Source organism: Rhipicephalus microplus, chromosome 5 (genome assembly GCF_043290135.1).
Source record: "Rhipicephalus microplus isolate Deutch F79 chromosome 5, USDA_Rmic, whole genome shotgun sequence".
In the NCBI taxonomy this organism is placed as follows: domain Eukaryota; kingdom Metazoa; phylum Arthropoda; class Arachnida; order Ixodida; family Ixodidae; genus Rhipicephalus; species Rhipicephalus microplus.
In genome coordinates, this window is record NC_134704.1 from 194983031 (window position 1) to 195003005 (window position 19975).

The 19975-nt window shown below is 45.4% G+C and overlaps 1 long non-coding RNA gene across 4 annotated transcripts in view; it reads right to left on the reverse strand.

The window, feature by feature from the left end:
- LOC142818076 (uncharacterized) overlaps window positions 1–19975 on the reverse strand; it is a 128462-nt gene that overhangs the window by 25860 nt on the left and 82627 nt on the right. The window contains exon 6 of one of the 4 annotated variants that reach the window (XR_012895541.1): window positions 9782–10015. The exons of the other annotated variants lie outside the window; for them this stretch is intronic. This is a non-coding gene — a long non-coding RNA (uncharacterized LOC142818076). The remainder of the gene's footprint in view (window positions 1–9781; window positions 10016–19975) is intronic. 4 annotated transcript variants of the gene reach the window in all.

Consider the following 19975-nt stretch of genomic DNA (forward strand, 5'->3'; position numbering starts at 1 on the left):
CGCCGAAGGTTCGATTAGGTTTTCCGTTCCAGAGCAAAAAAAATGTTTAACGGTTCGTAACGGTTTTTATTTTTCTGCAGAACGTCAAAGTTGAATTGAATATAAAAACATAAAATTTCCCCTTAAAGAAACCTGAATCAAACCTAAATAAATTATCACGTTCCTAAGAAAAGCGCAAGTAGTTATACCGTGAGTTCCTAACCAAATGAAGCAAGCCAGTACTTTTCTAAGTAATCGTATTTAATTATGTGAAGAGTGAATTAAAAATATTCTGAACAGGCTCAATGTTTTTTGTCAATAGTGCGAGCATGATCTCAGAAGCAGCCCGTTATTGAGGCTATTCTCTTCTATGCGCGACCACTAAAGCAAGCTTCAGGGCAGCTTGCTTGAAAGGCATACAAAAGCCCGCTTGAAATAATACAAACGTCTTTGGTTGCCACTTGTTTTCCGTTTTCCACAATATTTGGACACATCTTTACTTAGGAATGCCTGCCCTATACACACGCACTGATTCTGTGCCCTCAGTTATGTATAATATTGCTCACGTTGCATGAGCTCAGTTGGTGCGGATCGCAAAGTTTTCCCTTGAAACAAAAAACAATAAAACATTTGTTAATGCTCCGGAATGAAATAAATATTGACGTTCTGGTTATGTTTTTGTTTCGGTCAAAATATTATTTTTTGTTTATGTTTTTCATTCCGTCCCGACACTGGGCTATCACTGCTTCTCTGCCTTGATCGTCAATCTGGGAAATCACTGCACCGACGTCGTAGCGTGAAGCGCCACACGCCAGAAGTAAAAGCAAGTGTCTCGTCATAGTGACTGGGCCTCACACTGTCACGCCAAGGTGTGTTTTGCAAGCATGCACACTTGGACATCTGCGACACGAGGGAGGAAGTGCTGAGCGGTCTCTGATCACAGGCCAATTGCATGATGCTCCTCAAGAGGTCACTTCAGGACGAAGACGACTTGCACTTCACGATATACAAGAATTCGAGACAATCCAGTGCCTCCTCTACTCTCAGATACCTGGCACGTCGGCGGCTGTGTTTTTCCGGCTTTCGCGCCAGTTTCTCGAATAGGGCTTCAGCGCTTAACTGCGGAAAACTTCCACGCTCAAAGATCGGCAGAGCTCAGCAGAGTGAAACTATACAAGTTTTAAAAACAAAATGAGCAAAACGAACGACACTGTTGCGCACTGTTTATTTACTGGAGGCAAAATGCACGCTAATCACCATGTTGAAGGTAGTGAAATATCACAAGATTGTAATAATAATGAGCTTGAAAATTGCTTCAACATCCAGAATTTAGAACAACCTACATCACTAGAAACACGATCATGTGTTTAAGAAATAATGAACAAATTTAGAACGAAAATTGCCACGTGGAAAAAGTGACACCCATCTCGGCGATGGCGACCTCTTTACTCGCTTCAAAGGCCCGTAACCGCTGTGCGTTTATTTCCTGTGGCACGCTCAACTCCCCTCTGTTTCTAGTTTGTTACAGTGCGCATACCTGGGCTGGTTGGTACCTTATTAAGAAGTGAACAAACAGTGCCGGACACGGGACGTTGAGAGGACGACAAACGAAGTTTTCGTCTGTCGTTTTCTCAACATTCCGTGTCCAGCGCTGTTTCTTCACTTCTTAATCTATTTTGTCTAGTTTTTTTTGTGTGTTCACCCCTCTCTACGCAGTAGTTTGTTTTTCTTGAGGCGCGTGTATCCCTCATCATGTATCAGTGTTTATTTTCCTTATTCCTCCTCAGACCGGGAAAAGTGGAGAGGGCTTGGCGGGCAACTCCCTGGTACAGTATCTGTGCTCACACGGCAGGCATTAGGAAAACCTGTTGTACACTGTGCCTGTTCCTCTCGGAGCCCGTCGGCTCGGCAGAGCAAAAAGAAATGCGAGAATGAGGGGGATGGTTCCAAGTAATGCGGCATGTGGTGGACGTTTCGGGAACTGTAGAATCTCGTGAGGAGGAATCGTGGCTTCGTGGTGCGCCCCAGGGAAGCTTACTGGGGCCGCTATTATTTAATGCTTACATAAATGACATCCTAGATATATATCCCAGTGTGAGCTTTGTTATGTATTCTGATGAAATGAGCTTACTTTTTTCAGGCCTTGACGCAAACGAGCTAAATATCCGGTGTATTAAGCAATTGAACAAGCTTTTCATGTAGTCTAGAAAGTTTTTTTGAAAAGTAATCTACTGAAAACAAAAGCCATCGTATTCCGAGCTAAAAACTAAATAATTTGATCAACACAAGCGTTAGCTTACGCAGGTGAAGACATTAGTTTTGTATATAAATATAATTCTTGGCGTCACGTTTCCATCAAACCTCAGCTGGAACCAACATTTCGTTGACATCTACAAAAAAGTCTCTAGGGTAGTTGGTGTGCTAGCTCGTTGTAGGCATATTGCCCCGAGGAGTCGCCATAGCGCCAGACGCTACGGCGACTGTATCTCGGATGGTGAACGCGCCTTGCGTTCCAGTGGGACATTCTGTTCCCCGACGGCCGTCGAACGCGCTGTTCGCCACCCGCTAAGCCGGCGCGTCTGTTTTCCTTTAGTGGGCGCAAGTCCGCCAAATAAACGGATATCCTTCTATTTATACTAACCTCCCGGTCTCCTGTCTTCGGGCTACCCTCACTCTTACGTGACATCTGGTGGAGGTGCGGGGTATGCACAAAAATGACCTTAAAACAGCCACTGCAGAGAACAAGGACGCTGAAGACACAGATACTCGAAGCTGTCGCCGCCTCCGAAACCTGCCACCTGAGCTGGGACTGCTACTGGACCCAACGCGACCACAAAAGGACGCTTCCACAGCCACCATGAGCACCCTGCAATCACCTACCCCTGTCATGCTGCAGCAGCCGCGGGTGCCCCCAACTTTGTATGGTTATGCCGCTGAAGACCCAGAAGAATGGCTCGACCAATTCGAGCGCGTGGCTACCATAAACAGGTGGAATGAAGAAATGAACCTGCGATACGTTTACTTTTCCCTGGACGGCCCCGCTAAAACGTGGTATGAAAACCACGATCAACACAACACTGACCACCTGGGAATTTCTGAAGAATGAGTTGCTCAGGACCTTCACCAGCATCATGCGAAAAGAAAGGGCCCAGCTGCTGCTAGAATCGAGGACCCAACAGCCCAATGAGACCCTAAACGTGTACGTCGAAGAAATAAAACGTCTTTTTAGGCGAGCGGACCAAGACACGACCCAAGACAAAAAGGTCGGATACCTAATGCGAGGAGTGAAGGAGTCGCTTTTCGCCGGTCTCATAAGGAACCCTCCTAAAACAGTCGCCAAATTTACTGAAGAAGCGCACACCATAAAAAGGACCCTGGACGCCCGGACTCGGCAATACAACCGCCCGTTTCAGCTCAGCTCGCTCTACTCGGAACCGACTCGAGGTGGGCTAACCACGAAAAATCTGCGGGAAGCTATTCGAAAAGTGGTTAAAGAAGAACTACGCCGATTGCTACCTCCTACCCCCCAGCCCCCCCAAGGAGCATCTCTCTTGGACATAGTGCGTGATGAAGTCCAGCAGACACTTGGCTCTTCATCGGCGACGACTTGAACAGAGGCGGAAGCAATGACTTACGCCGCTGCAGTGAACACTAGGCCACCCCGACGTAACGAGCCCAGTCCTCGACGGTACGCTGCAGCCCCAAGTAGCCGTCCGCCCTTACCCGCCCACCCTACATACGAGAGACGCCCGAGCCAAAGAAAACGCGACACCTGGAGAACTCCCGACGACCGTCCCTTGTGCTTTCACTGCGGTGAGGCCGGCCACATGCTTCGACACTGCCCCTACAGGCGGATGGGACTGCATGGCTTCTCATCTCAGGCACCACGACCACGCCCTGGACAACGACCTCCGGCAATCGAAGACTACTTGCGCCATACAGAGTACTTGTCCAGCCGTTCTCCATCACCGCCATCCCCACGCTTCACGCCACCGAATCGCAGCAACAACGAACGAAGAAGTTCCCCAAGCCCCCGTAGGGGAAACTAAAACCAGCAACCTTTGGAGGTGAGGTTGCTTCAAGAGGAAAAGCCGAAGACCCTCCACCGACGACCATATATGACGACAGCACATCATCTACGACAACGACAACGCACAACCCAAGCCGCGAGACGAAGCAAAACGAAGCAACAAGACGAAGCCGTGACCCGAACCCAAAACCAACGCGCAACTCCAGCCCACGTGCCACCGATTTTGAAGTATCTATCGACGGCCACCCGGTAACTGCATTGATTGACACAGGAGCTGACTACTCGGTCATCAGCGGGCCATTGACAGCACAACTTAAGAAGGTTAAGACGGCTTGGGACGGCCCGCAGATCCGCACAGCGGGAGGCCACCTCCTCACCCCATCGGGGCGATGTACTGCAAGGGTGACATTCGATGGTCACACATACCTTGCCACTTTCTTGGTGCTCCCACAGTGCTCCCGTGACGTCATTCTCGGCATGGACTTCTTGACTCAACATCACGCAGTTATTGACCTGGCGTCCAGATCCATCAAACTCTCCTCGGATGAAGCCATAAATTCATACTCGGCACCACATAATCGCCCAGCCCTCCGTGTGTTCGAGAATGACGTGAGCGTCCCACCCCGATCAACGACCCTAATCTCCGTAACCACTGGTACTGCCGAAAATGCTCATGGCGTCGTCGAAGGTAACATACAGCTTTTGCTTGGCCGTGATATCGCAATTGCAAGAGGCATTGCGGACTTCCGGAATGGACAGGGCCCAGTGCTGCTAACGAATTTCAGCCAAGAACACCGTCACCTGGCCAAAGGCACGACCATTGCCTTTCTCGATGAAACCGCGGAAGTCAGTGACACCCTCGTCCTTTCGAGTCCAGCGACCATAACCCCACAGACCCTCAACTCGCAGCTGTCGTTCGACATTAACCCTTCCTTGCCTCAATGCAAGCAGTAACTGCTCCAGAACCTCCTTCGACGTTATGACGACTGTTTCGCCACTTCTTCGCAGGTCCGACACACTTCTCTGGGAAAGCCTCGAATCATAACACAAGAAGACATCCGCCCTCTCTATCAAAGCCCTTATCGTGTGTCGGCACGTGAACGTCAGGCCATCCGAGAGCAAGTTGAGGAAATGTTACACAACGATGTACTTCAGCCATCGAAAAGTCCATGGGCGGCACCAGTCATCCTTGTCAAAAAAAAGACGGAAGTCTTCGGTTTTGCGTGGATTACCGACGGTTGAATAGTGTAACCAAGAAGGACGTGTACCCTTTACCAAGGATCGACGATCGACGCGCAGAAAGTTGTCCCGCCTATGTTTTTTCCATAGCTTATATCATAGTGACTCGTCATTTTCCCGATCATTCATTCACCCGGCTCCCTACGTTTCTGATCGCGTTGGTCATGCACATAAGGTTAATCCAATATATTCACGCACTAAGAAATACCAATTTTCACCTCTGCTGTTATCCATTAACGAGTGGAACGCGCTGCCCTCAACATCGTCGTTATTACAGAACCCTCCCTTTTCCAGTCTGCAGTACTAACTTACTTAGAAGTTGACAATAATTTGTAACCACCATTGACATTTAATGTGTAACGCATGCTTGGAGAATGTTTATTGCTATTTCTTGAAATATGTTTCCTGTTATAGTGAGCTGCTTACTGTGTTTTTTGCTTATTGTGTTATTAGTAATGTTGTTTGGGCTATCGGTCAGTTTGATTACTAATATTACTCCCTGACATGTTGTTTTACTGATGCTATAGTAACCTCTTGTATGTATCCCCCCTTATGTGTATGTATCCCCCCTATGGGCTCTTAAGGTATTTAAATAAATAAATAAATACCCTAGATCGTCTTAGTGATGCAAGGTACTTCTCGTCCATTGATCTGAAGACAGGGTATTGGCAAATTCAGGTTGATGAAAGAGACCGAGAAAAGACCGCCTTCATCACGCCGGATGGATTGTATTTTTATTTATTTATTTATTTATTTATACTGTCAACCCTCACTTGAGGGTCATTACAGGGAGGGAAGCATAGGATATGGAAAGTAAATACAGACATTGATATTTTCAGCAACTTTGAACAATAACACAATAGTATATTCATTGCTCGGCGAAGTAAACATCAAGAGCACATTCAAATTTTTAACGTCAGAATTTTCAACAATATGTCGCGGCAATTTGTTCCACGCTTCTATACCATCAAGGAAAAAAGATTTGCGAAAGACGTCCGTGCGAGCACCGAAGGGGCGAACTGCCGCGTCATGATTGATCCGGCTGCTGAGCTTATGCGCGGGGTGTACGTAAATTGTTCTATCTATTTTTATTTGACCATGCAATATCTGAAAAAATACTTTTAGGCGCTGCTTTTGTCGTCTAATTTCTAGAGATTCCAAACCACTTAGTTTTAACATCTCGGTAACCGAATCAGTCCTTTTATACTTCGAACATATAAATCGCGCGGAAAGTCTCTGAATTCGTTCCAGTTTATCTATTAAATCCTTTTGGTGAGGGCTCCAGGCAGCACAAGCATATTCTAAAACAGGGCGCACAAATGTTTTATATGCAAGCAGCTTGACGTCTTTCGTAGCATTCGGTAATTTAGCACGCAAGGAACGCAGTTTTCTGTAAGAGGCACAGCATACATTCTCGACATGTGTACGCCATTTCAAATCATTCGTAATATGCACTCCCAAATATTCAAATGCACACACCTGCGGTAAATAATTAGGTCCAATGCTGTACGTAAATGGTAAAACGTGTTTCTTGGTAGTTATATGCGTATATGTTGTCTTAGAATAATTTATTTTCATCTACCATTTATCGCACCATGTTTGAAAATCATCAAGACAATCATTAATTACAATTTGGTCATTCGCACACGTCACTAGGGCATAGATTAAACAATCATCAGCAAACAATTTATTTTTACAGGAGGGTTAACAATGTCAACAACATCATTTATATACACCAAGAACAGCAATGGGCCCAACACGGAGCCTTGGGGCACACCGGAATAAACATCAAGTGATTCAGACTCAAACCCATCAATTCGTACCAACTGCTTGCGGTTTGTTAAGTATGCCTCAATCTACTTCAGGATATTTTCGTTTACGCCTGTTTGTTTGAGTTTGAAGAGCAATTTATGGTGGGAGACCTTATCGAAGGCTTTTGCAAAGTCTATGCATATCACGTCGACTTGTTCTCTGTTATCTACGGCAGCGGAAAAATCGTGGAAAGTTTCAATCAGGTGGGATAACGTGGAAAGCCCTTGCCTAAACCCGTGTTCTTGCCTACATATCAGCCCATTTGTCTCCAAGAAAATAGCTATCTGTTTGGCAATGACGTGTTCAAAAACCTTATAGCAAACACACGTCAGAGACACTGGCCTGTAGTTGGTAAAAAGCATCCTGTCGCCACTTTTAAATACCGGTTTCACAATGGCGCTCAGCCAGTGTTTTGGAAGCGAATGTGTCAAGAGTGATTTTTCGAAGATAATGACTAAGTGAAACGACATCCACTCCGCATACCGCCTCAAAAACACAGTTGGTATTCCATCCGGTCCATTAGCCTTCTTTTCGTTCAAATTAAGTAGCTGCTGAAACACGCCCGCTTGATCAAATGAAACTGGATCCATGGCGCATGTGCAAGTATCGGCCATTTCCTTATTTTCATCCGTGAATGCCATCTTTGTAAATACAGATTGGAAAAAGCGATTGAAACCATTAGCTATATCTTGTTTCTGGGTTACAACATCAGAGCCAACCGCGATATGTTCAATCGCTTCTTTCCGATTGCTCAAGTATAGCCAAAATTTTCTAGGCGAAGTGCGCAAGAACCCAGAAAGCGTTTTATTGAAGAACTTTTTTTTGGACTTGGAGATTTGGATTTTCAACGCTGCTCGTAAATGGGAAATCTGCTCAGAGTGGCCTTGTCGTTTTCGTAATCTCTTTATTTTGCGTTTAGTGTGGATAACATCTCTAGTGATCCAGGGGTTAGTCTTCCTTGTTTTTTTCAATCGAATGGGAACAAACCTTTCTATACAGCTGTTAATTATTGATTTCAATTTCTGCTGTAAACAATCAACTGGCTCGCTATCAGAGGCTTGCTTGAAATCATCGAAAGTAGTTTCCAAAAAGTCTAATATTCACGTGTCATCTGCCCGGCCGTAGTCACTAACAGGCACCCGAACGAAGGGTCGTTTTCCAGGTTTTGTACCACGTAGAATCTCAACCGAAATCAGTTTGTGGTCAGATATGCCGTCTTCGACCGTAACACTGAAGTCCTCCATAGTTCCCGAAAGGAATACCAGGTCCAGCAGTGACTGAGAACCCGATGTTACTCTAAAGCCTGTTGAACAATTTGGGTTAGGTTATGGCTGATCATTATTTCAAATAACTTTTCGCTGCTAGTAGCATCCTTATTACCGGCCGATAAAGAAATCCAGTCTATATTTGGTAGGTTAAAGTCTCCGGCCAGAACTAATTTTGTTGTCTTGTTTACATTTGAGTTCAAAAACGTCTGAAGGTCTTCCAGGAACTCGGGCGAAGTGGCAGGTGGTCTGTATACGGCTCCGATGAGGTAATTGGTGTCCGCGTACGTAAATTTACACCATACAGATTCCGATAAATTGCAATTAATTGGAACTGCTGAGATACATTCTTTATGACAATTGCAACGCCCCCACCACGGGAATTTCTGTCCCAGCGAAACACTCTGTACCCAGGAGGAACAACCACATCATTCGGAATATCGTTGTTTAGTCAAGTCTCTGTTACGATCACCACAGAGGGAGATCTCGACAGCAATAAATGTTCGAGTTCAGTTACCTTATTAACAAGACTACGAGCATTGAACAGGAGAAGCACTAGCTACGCATGTGACGGTGCAGCCACTGCCCCTCCTACCGGGGCGCCGCCAACGCTGTCAGAGTTGCGCGTTGCGGCTGGCGATCCTTTAGCATACCGCTCCTTACGACATGGTTGGCGTTCATCTCGGTTGTAGTCCCAAGTAAATAAGCTTTCGCCTACCTTCAATTTGTCATAAACTAGCGATACCTTCCTTCCGCTGCCCCTGTCCGCAGCTGCGCTGTCCCACAACTTTTTCCGCACCGCGACCGTCTCCTTCGAATAATCATTGCTCACGCTAATAGAAGTTCCCTTTAGTTTGCGGCAGTTTCGGAGTATAGTATCTTTTTCTTTAAAATCGTAGAACCTCATTATGACTGGTCTAATATGCCCCGGCCGTTGCTTGCCCAATCTATGAATTCTTTCTATTGTTTTAAAATGGACGTTCAGTTTTTTGCCAAATATATTGTCGACTACAGAAACTTTCAGGTCTGACTCCGATTCCGGGCTGCCTTCCTTTACGCCAAAAACCAAGAGGTTATTGCGTTTACTTCTGTTTTCAAGTTCATTTAGGCTTTCTGCCTGTGTATTTACAGTATGCTCCAGAACTTCAATTTTTGCGTTCAGTTCTTGGACTGAAGCAACTAAGCCAGCCAATCCATTGGTATTTGTCTGTATCTGGGCTAATTGATCATGAATGCCAGTCAACCGACGGTCAAATGCTGCCTGATTTTCCAAAATAGTCTGTAGCTGCTGGGCCGTAGTAGGGCCGGGGTTTTCTTCGACATCCACCGCCATCAACAACCGCAGCAACACAGACCAGCAATCAACAAGAATCAAGGAACATCTATGGGGGCACGGCAGGACAATCAAAAATCAATTATCACTACGGTAAGTGACAACAGTAGTTTGAAAACCAACCTGAAAGACGAACGGCGGCAGTTTAGGCATTTCGTTCGCATGGACGTTGCCGTGCCCTCTGAGGAGCTGCTTGATGTGCTGCTCTTTAAGTAGCTGCGCTGCCGGTGATGTCACTTAGGCCGATGCTCCGTTGATCCACGGCGCATCTTCCAAAACCAGGTTGAGATGAGGAAGCAGGAAAGGTGTCCCATCAGATCTGCTTGTCGCGATCGCTGTCAAAATCCACGGCACAACCTGGAAGACGAACGGCGGCAGTTTAGGCATTTCGTTCGCATGGACGTTGCCGTGCCCTCTCTGGTATGAGTTCAAAGTGATGCCATTTGGACTTTGTTCCGCTCCAGCAACCTTCCAGCGTGTAATGGACACAGTAGTGGCAGGTCTCAAGTGGCAAATATGTCTCGTATACCTGGACGATGTGGTCTTCTTCGCCTCCAACTTTAGCGACCACCTGAAAAGGCTCCGGACGGTACTGGACGCAATTAGGTCATCAGGGCTGACACTGAAGCAAGAAAAATGCCATTTCGCCTATGAATAACTACAGTTCCTTGGCCATGTTATAAGCAAAGATGGCGTAAGACCAGATCCCAAGAAGACAGCTGCTATCGCACAGTTTCCTCAGCCGCAAGATAAGAGAGCAGTGTGCTGATTCTTAGGACTGTGCGCCTATTACCGGCGCTTCGGCAAGAACTTCTCACACATTGCTGACCCTTTGACACAGCTCGCCAAGTCGGACGCCCCTTTCGAATGGAAAGCTGAGCAACGTGAGGCATTCAAAAAACTTCAACAACGTTTACAGTCGCCGCCTGTGCTGGGTCACTTTGATGAAAATGCCGAAACTGAGATACATACAGACGCCAGCAGCATCGGCTTAGGTGCCGTTCTCGTTCAGAAGCACAAGGGCTGCGAGCGCGTCATCGCGTATGCAAGCCGCTCACTGTCGAAAGCGGAAGTGAACTATTCCACGTCTGAAAAGGAGTGTCTCGCGATAGTATGGGCCACCTCGCAATTCCGCCCATACTTGTATGGCAGACCTTTCAAGGTCGTAACGAACCATCATGCGTTGTGCTGGTTGGCCAGTTTGAAAGACCCTTCTGGCCGCCTCGCTCGATGGAGCCTACGGCTTCAGGAGTTTGACATGAAGGTAGTCTACACATCTGGTCGTAAGCACTCCGACGCAGACTGCCTCTCAAGAGCCCCTGTCGGCGCACCACCAAGCCATGAAGACGACAATGCCTTTCTTGGGCCTATCACCAGCAGCACCTTTGCATTGCAGTAGCGCTCAGACCTGATCCTACAACAGTTGATCAACTACATCGAAGGAAAGGCCTCCATACCGCCTGCACTGTTCAAGCGTGGGATATCCTCCTTCTGTGTGCAAAACGGGATGCTAGTTAAAAAGAACTTCGCACCGAATAAGGCAGCTTACCTTCTTGTCGTCTCAAGCAGCCTCAGAGAAGACATTTTACAAGCGTTACATGACGAACCCACTGCAGGCCACCTCGGTTTTACACGCACACTCCACAGAATTCAAGAACGATACTACTGGCCCCGCCTCTCCTCAGATGTTGCGCGGTACGTCAAGAGTTGCCGTGAATGTCAGCGCCGGAAGAGACCTCCAACAAAACCAGCTGGATTTCTCAAGCCAATTGAACCCCCGTCAAGACCATTCCAACAGATTGGTATGGACCTGCTTGGACCTTTCCCCACGTCAACATCCGGTAACAAGCGGATCATAGTGGCTACTGATTACCTTACCCGATACGCTGAAGCTAAGGCCCTTCCGAACGGCACAGCCGTAGAAGTTGCCAAATTTTTTGTCGAATCCATTCTCCTCCGTCATGGCGCACCTGAGGTACTAATAACAGACAGGGGAACGGCGTTTACGGCTGATCTTACTCAGGCAATCTTACATTACAGTCATACAGATCACCGAAGAACAACTGCGTACCATCCGCAGACAAATGGTCTGTCTCATGGAACGCTTGAACAAGACCATTGCCGATATGCTCGCTATGTACGTTGACACACAACACAAGACCTGGGACTTAATGCTGCCTTACGTGGTCTTCGCCTACAACACTGCGGTGCAGGAGGCCACTAAAATGACGCCATTTAATTTCGTCCATGGGAGGGATGCCGTTACTACCCTGGACGCCATGCTGCCTAATGTCACCGTTGAAAACAACCTAGACGTGGCCGCCTACCTTCAGCGCGCAGAAGAAGCCCGGCAGCTTGCTCGCCTACGCATAAAAGACCAACAGCGAAACGACGCAAGACGCTACAACCTGCGGAGACGCGATTTAACATACAGGCCAGGTGACAGAGTCGGGGTTTGGACGCCCGTTCGCCGCCGAGGATTAAGCGAAAAACTCATGCGCCATTATTTCGGCCCATACAAAGTCATCCGTCAAGTGGTTGAAGTGGACTGTGAAGTGGTCCCTGATGGGGCTAGCTCATCCCAACGACGCCGCGCACGACAAGAAGTGGTACACGTCGCCTGTTTGAAGCCCTATCATGCGCGCTCAAGGAGGCTCCCTGTTTACATCTCTTGTTTTGTTTATGTGTGCGTGATTCGTGCTTATTTGCCATTTACTTTCGCACAGGCTGTCCTTTTGTTTTGGGTTTTATTTTAAACAAAGCATCGGGTCGATGCTTACGTTGAGGAGGGGAGCAATGCCGCGAGGAGTCGCCGTAGCGCCAGACGCTACGGCGACTGTATCTCGGATGGTGAACGCGCCTTGCGTTCCAGTGGGACATTCTGTTCCCCGATGGCCGTCGAACGCGCTGTTCGCCACCCGATAAGCCCGCGCGTCTGTTTTCCTTTAGTGGGCGCAAGTCCGCCAAATAAACGGGTCTCCTTCTATTTATACTAACCTCCCGGTCTCCTGTCTTCGGGCTACCCTCACTCTTACGTGACAATATCTTGCCCGCAAAGGTAAAACTGCTAACATACGATGTTTTTTTTTTCTTTCGCACATAAAATACTGTAGTTTGGTGTGGGCAACCTTGACAAAAACTAACATAATAAAACTTCAGATCATGCAGAACAACGTTATTAGGAGGTCGCTAAAGTATATTATTTTTCATCAACACCAAATGTGTGTCGGAACTACAGTATTATTAAAGCGGAATATACGTATATATTTTGCATTCTGCGATCCTGCTATTTCTATTCCATTTCGTTTAAACAATTCATTAAAAATGCCGCATGTTTAAGTGTAAAAATATTTTGTAAAGAACAAGAAGCAGTGATGTTTGAATTATTTCGAGGTTTCGTAATAATTAGAAATCTCAAATATTGCAATGCAATCTACCAATGATTCTCAGTAAATTCAGTCACGTAAACAGCCTCTCATTAAAAGAACTACGATTCTTTTTTGTAATTATAGGCTAACTTTTTGACGTTGTGAATTGTGCTGTCAGTACGATAGTATGATTTCATTTTTCTTTCAATTTGTGCAACCATACTGTACCGAATAGGTATATGAATAAAACCTATAGCAAACAAACAGTCTGGATAATTTTGTTTGTCTGACATGTGATGCGCATTGTATGATCGTTGACATACACAAGAAGCAAATTTGTATATATCTTCCCTGATAGTGCGCAATTATTTATCATTTTTATTATTTTATTTTCGGCAATAATGGTGTTATGGTTGCTGGACGTTTCTTCTGTGTTCTTTTTTTTTCTTTTGCTCGTGTCCATGTAATCCTCTGTGCTGTGCTGGTATCAGGATGTTTCATCTTATATATATATATATATATATATATATATATATTCCAACATTGTATTTGGTATTGTAATATTACGTTATGGTCTTTATTGTTACACACATCTTTGTTCTCCCACATGCCTTGCATAGGGTTCACTAGCCTCATCGTACTGCCCATAGACAGCTTTTAGCCAGTGAACTTCTCCAGAACATGTTTCTTTTGGGAAATATATGATTTGATTTGATCAGTTTCGAAAAAAATTCCTGCGTTCATGTGTTCCCCTAGATCTGTGTGGGAAGTTGCTGTTTGCTGAATGATGTATCCGTGTTCTGTCATTTTAGGCACTGCTTCAAGTACAATGCCAATTTCTGAATGAAAATTTTTAAAGAGAATTTGTTATTATTTATAGTACACAGTTTAGACAAAATGAACTATCCTGGTGATTTTTTTATTGTTTAGCAATTTTTTACCCAAACCCCAACATTATTTTGAGGCACGCAGCAGTACATGACTCAAAAAGTTTCGTGTGCCTGAAGCTATTTAACGTGCACCTAAATCTAAGCAATTAGGTTTCTTAAAATTTGCTTCCATCAAAATGCAACCGCCACTTCTGAGTTTGAACCTGTGACTTTCAGGCCAGCAGATGAGGTGCAGTTAGTGATAATGTTAAAATTATTCATTATCACATATATAAAAATGTACAATCCCATTTATTATGCATCATGAAAAATAGCATCCACTGGTCTGCTGGAGAAAACAGTTTTTTATGTGCCTAAAATAAATTTGAAGCATGCGCAGCACTTAATAACCCATTAAGAAGGCTCTCTTCCTAATTTATTATTTGTCTGAATTTGCCCATGGGGCATTCCATTTCTCCCATTTTCTTCCATTTTTCATTTTTCTTATTATTAGAAGGTTTCCGCACCGAAAAGCTATTGAACGGTAGGATCACTTTCATTGTGTGATAATTCTGTTCTGTTTTAACCGTTTCACTACCACTGTACATTTTCGTGGACTCTTTTTTTAATAATTGTTGCATCGCATCTTGAAAACAATTACTGGTGATAAATAAATTTAATAGTTGATTTTGTCATGTTGAATTTGTTTCACGCGCACCTAACATTTTCTAGTAGCTGGCCAAGCCACTGAGTTTTCAAAGCCTGTTTCAATTCACACAAACGAAATTGTGTTAGGAAATGTGTTTCGCTGACAAATGAAAAAAATTAATGAGGTGCCGGTTGTAATTGTGCTTCAGTAACGCCAAAGTTGTTTGCATATTGAATATCGAACTGTGTCAGCTCGGCAATAAGGCTATGTTGAGTAGTAATAACCTAAACTTTATGCTAGCTATTCAGTAGAACTGTTTGGAGACTGGGAAGGTTTATTTTACAATAAATAGGGTCCGAAGTTCCCCCGCACGTTTAACGAGTAGAATTAACTTTTTCAGCAACTTCCGTTTCACTTCTATGTCAGACACAGCACCCGTCCAGTACTCCCGTTTCACTTCTATGTCAGACACAGCACCCGTCCAGTACTGGTAGTCACTCCTGTGGCTTTGTTACATGCACATGAGTGTGCACTGTGATTTGATAAATTGTCTTGGAACTGAACCTTCAATGAGTAAGAATGAGCTTTTAGTTCAAAAATGCTAAAGGTTAAATTACCTTAGCTTCCACCAATGTTTCACATTGGACTGGGACATCTGCAGCCGTTCAAGGGTAGTTTTGTTATTGGTTTCAAGTGGTCCGCGTAGCGGCACATGCGAAGCTGCTGACAATTGTGCTAAATCCTGGAGTTACTCTGCCTATATATCACGTCTGCACTTTGCTGGGGTAAAAGAAGTCGCCGGCTCCAAGATTCTCACGAAAAATTGCGCACACTGCATTCTTTCGTGAGAACGCATAATGCGCATTCTCACGAGTGATTCTACCGGAAAAATACAAATAAATATGGTTTGATGCATATTTTGGAACGCTAACATATATGGACAGAAAAGGCTTATAGAAATGAGTGACATCAAACTATCTTGTTAATCTGGCATTGCTAAAAGTGGATGCATTCATCTACAATGGAAGATTAGCAGGCTCTTCTCGTAAAAGTAACTGAAATGTTAGTGAAACGTGCACAAGTACAGATGTGTCTCACAAAAAACCAGAGAATACTTTATGCGGTGTAGAAGCAACAAAGCAGTACCTTGATTTGGATTTTTCTTCTTTTTTTGTTCACGTTAATAGGGACATTGTGTTGAAGAGTTACCTCTTGTCTTATTACTGGGTCACTTATTTTGAAAGTGTACACTCTGAATTTTTCTTCATTTGATTGCTTTTGCACATATAGTTTCTTTATTGTACTCTTTCTCGGCTTTTTTTCAATACGTATGAAAAATAATCATTTTCTTGTGGAAGCAAAAAGTTCAACTTTACAACACCAAACATACCAGAATCATTGTAAATTCACGCCTAGATTTTCCAGAGCGGCTTTTATTCAATCTCCTAGAGTAAGCAGCAGAAGCCAACTTCGTGTCTGCTGTGCAAACTTAAGAAAAAGAAAATGCACAGTGACTTAGGCAATATTACTTGAAGCTTTGTCTGTCAGAATTTATTGGATTATTCCTTGATTTTATTTTGTGCTTACATGTAGTCGACACTTCGTTGCTGAGATTTTTTTCATTCCACCATGCCATAACTATCATAAAAACCGTATAGATGTTGTTGCGCCGCATTCACTTAACAACATAACTATATGACTGTATTTTCTTTCTGGCTACCAATGCACTACTTTTTAGTTGGTTAAGTATCTGCTTGGCGGCATATCGCTGTGAGCACACGTTTTTTTTTTCTGCGCGCCGATGCCCTTTTTTATGTTGTCGATTAAGTGAGGATTTTTTGTGGAAGCACAAACTCTACCGGTTGTGACTGTAACAGTTTGCAGGATTTTTCTGTTAAATTTCTTGCGTTACGTAAAATTGGGTACTTAATAAACATATTTCTGTTCAAGCTCAGCTATGTGTCCACAACTTCTGCGTCTACGTAAAACTTGCATAACCAATACTGAAGCTATATATTCAAAAATTCTCCACATTTAGACCTTTTGGTGCCTTATAATGCAAAGGTCCAAGCAAACGCAGTTGCTGGTTTACTCACAAAACTTGCGTCAGGAATTCTCCGCGTTCTGCGCATTCTTCTACGGAAATGTCTACAAGTATTTCAGACTTAGTACTGGTTGTCGCGTAAGTTCTGGATTAAACTCGAGTGTTCGCGTCTAGCGGGCAATCTTAGCAAAACAATCTACAGGAATCGAGAACGTTCCCATAGAAGGATGCGCAGTGTGCTGAGCACCCCTGACCCAGGTTTTATGATTTAAAATAAAATCAAACAAAAGTGAAAATAAAAAAATCGCATGATATTGCCCCCCTCCCTCCACCCTAGGAAAGCATCGCTCTGATACTTTATACAAGAGGGAAAACTACATGAAGAATGAATATATTAACAGTAAAGAAAAGTGCAATATAAATAGAAACAATCAATAAATAAACAAACAAACATATCAGTCCTTTTCACGCGCGTGAAATGGCTTGAGGCGCACAACATGAACAGCTTAAGGTCCCCCACCGCGCGTTCCGCCATCGTGGGACAATCTCGTAGTTAGTAGGCCGAGACGCCGAAATAAATTGTACGGTGCGAAGTGCCTGCAAAACAAAGTTTTTTCAGTCAGGCCATGTCGCCATATTGGCGTCCACACTCTAGCACGGCCAGCGTGTTCGCATTCTGCGAAGTGCCTTCGAAGATTGGAATGGCGGCTGTCGATCATCTGTTCTCAAACCCGGAGGCAGGTAGTTATCGCGTTTCTTCAGCGCAGTGAAGAAAGACAGTCACGTCGATTTTTTCTTCGGCCGCAACGTTGGGCAGCATGGTGTCGATCGTCGTGAATGGGTTCCTTCCGTAGACCAACTTGTATGGCGACATCTGCGTCGTCTCCTGCACTGCCCTGTTGTATGCAAAGTTCACGCATAGAAAGATGGCATCTCACGTCCTGTGTTCGACGCTGACGTACATAGCCAACATGTCGCTGATTGTCTTCTTTAGCAGCTCGGTCAGGCTGTTGGTCTGTGGGTGGTGAGCTGTCGCCGGGTGGTGGCATGTCTGGCTGTGTGCCCAAATCGCCTGAGTTAATTACGCAGTGCCGGCAGTACCTCTGTCGGTAATGAGGACCTCAGGAGCTCTATGGCGTAGGACGATGCTCTCGACAAATAATTTTGCTATCTCGCTGACACTGTCTTTGAGAAGCACCTTTGCTTAGCGTTGTGGATGAGGTAGTCTGTAGCTACGACGATGCATTTATTTTAGTAACTTTACGTAGGCAACAATCCCAATAGGTGCAGGCCGGTTTGCTGGAAAGGCCGGCAAGGTGGCCCGGTGGTCTGCAGAAGTCCAGCTGGCCTAGTTGGCGGTGTATACCGTCGCTCACTGTCTCGGCATGTTTTCACGTAGAGTGGGACGTCGGCAGTGAAGCAGGGACAGAAATACTTTTCATGTACCCTCACTAGAGGTCAGGGAAATCCAAGGCGTACAGCCGTCAGGTCAGTATGCAGAGCGTGCATAAATTCTGGACGTAATGTCAAAGGTACTACGATGAGGCAGTTAGCCCGACGTGGCGAGAAGTTTCTTTTACAAGGATGCGGTTACGATTTTAAAAAGCCGCCAATCTTCGTATTCCACGAGGCCCTTAATTGCAGGGTCGGCTCGCTGTCGTTTCGCAAAGTCATCAATGCTTAAGGTTCCCTAGAAGCAGCAACAGTCCTCGTTGTTCTGAGGCGGTGGAGCAACAGAGGCACGGGACAGGCAGTGAGCGTCGGAGGCCTCACAGCAGACTTATAATCCACGGCGATGTAGAATTTTCGTAGTCAGAGACCCCACCTTGCGAGGGGATCTGAAGGGTTCTTCAAGTTAGCTAGCGAACAGAAGGCGTTGTGGTCACTCACAACTTTCAAACGCCTCCCGTAATTGTAGGGGCACCACTTGGAGGTAGCCCGCATGAAGGCACGACAATCTTTTTGTGCGGTGGAATAGTTCACTTCTGCTTTAGATAGCGACCAACTCGCACAACTCATGACCATTTCAAGTTCGTCAATCTTCTGCACCAGGGCGGCTTAGAGCCCTACACTTACTGTGTCAGTGTTGACTTACGTTTTGGTGTCGTGGTCAGAATGCACAAGTAACATCGGTGTCTTCAAGCATCGTTTTAGTTCTTGAAATGCTTCCTGCGGTGGCATTTTGCTCTTGAACTGGAGGTCAGTCTCTGTAAGGTTTGTGAGTGGCTTGATGAAGCGGGCAAAATTTTAGACGAATGGCCTGTATTATGCGAACAGGCTGAAAAATCAACGCACGGCCTTCTTTTTGACGGTTGCTGCGAATGAAGCGATGGCGGTTGTCTTCTGCGGGTCAGGGCGCACTCCGGACATGCTTATCCCGTGCCCAAGAAGAAACGCTTGTAGTGTACACTAGACTAGTATGCAAAGCAGCAAGTACTTTTCTGGCTTCAGAGTGAGTCTGGAGGTCTTGATTAATTAAAGCAAAGCTGCACGGTGCCGAAGTTGCTCGTCGAGTCTCGAAGAAAAGACGACGACATCGTCCAAGTACACAAGGCACGTCTGCTACTTCAATCTTGGCAGCACGACATTCGTAACACGCGCGAATGTCGCAAGCGCCGAGCAAAGAAAAAAGGGCAATACCTTGAACTCGAGGAGTACGTCTGGAGTAATGAAGGCAGTCTTTTCTGGATCTCGCTCGTCTACTTCGATTTGTCAGTAGCATGTCTTGAGGTCCACCAATGAAAAGTAGTTCACGTCAAGTCGGTTAAGGGGGTCATCTATTTCTGGCCGAGAGTATTGGTCTCCAAGAATCGTGATGTTGTTGAGTCGCCGATGGCTGAGTCGCTGAGGCTCGATAACGTCGTCGCGTAGCATTTCATGGGCTTGTTCTTTCATGGCCTCACGTTCTCGTATCAGAACTCTGTACGGGCTCTGTCGGAGTGGCCTGGCATTTTTTCTGTTACGATTTGGTGTTTCGCGACAGGGGTCTGTCGAATTCTTGACAATGACGAAAAGCAAATCTTGTATTTCAGAAGCAGGTTTCTGAGCTCTTCTTTTCTATGCGTCGGAAAGCTCGAATAAACGACGAAAGCTGGTTGAAGGCTTCGAGTCATCAAAGTAGGTTTGTTAGAACCGGTGAGGGCGAAAGCGTTGCTGGCTTTTGGTACGTCTTTGATATAAACCACCGTTGTGCTTTTGCTGACGTGCTTATACTCATCGATGAAATACGTGAGTGTTACTGTAGCTTTTCCTCTACTCAACTCGGGGATTTCTCTTGCGACGCAAATATAGTTGGCACCCAATGTATTTTTTTCCTCCCGCCCGTGGGAATGGAGCGGTGGACGTAGGTCCGGTATTTTTGTTTTGGTGGCCGAGTTTCAGTGTGGC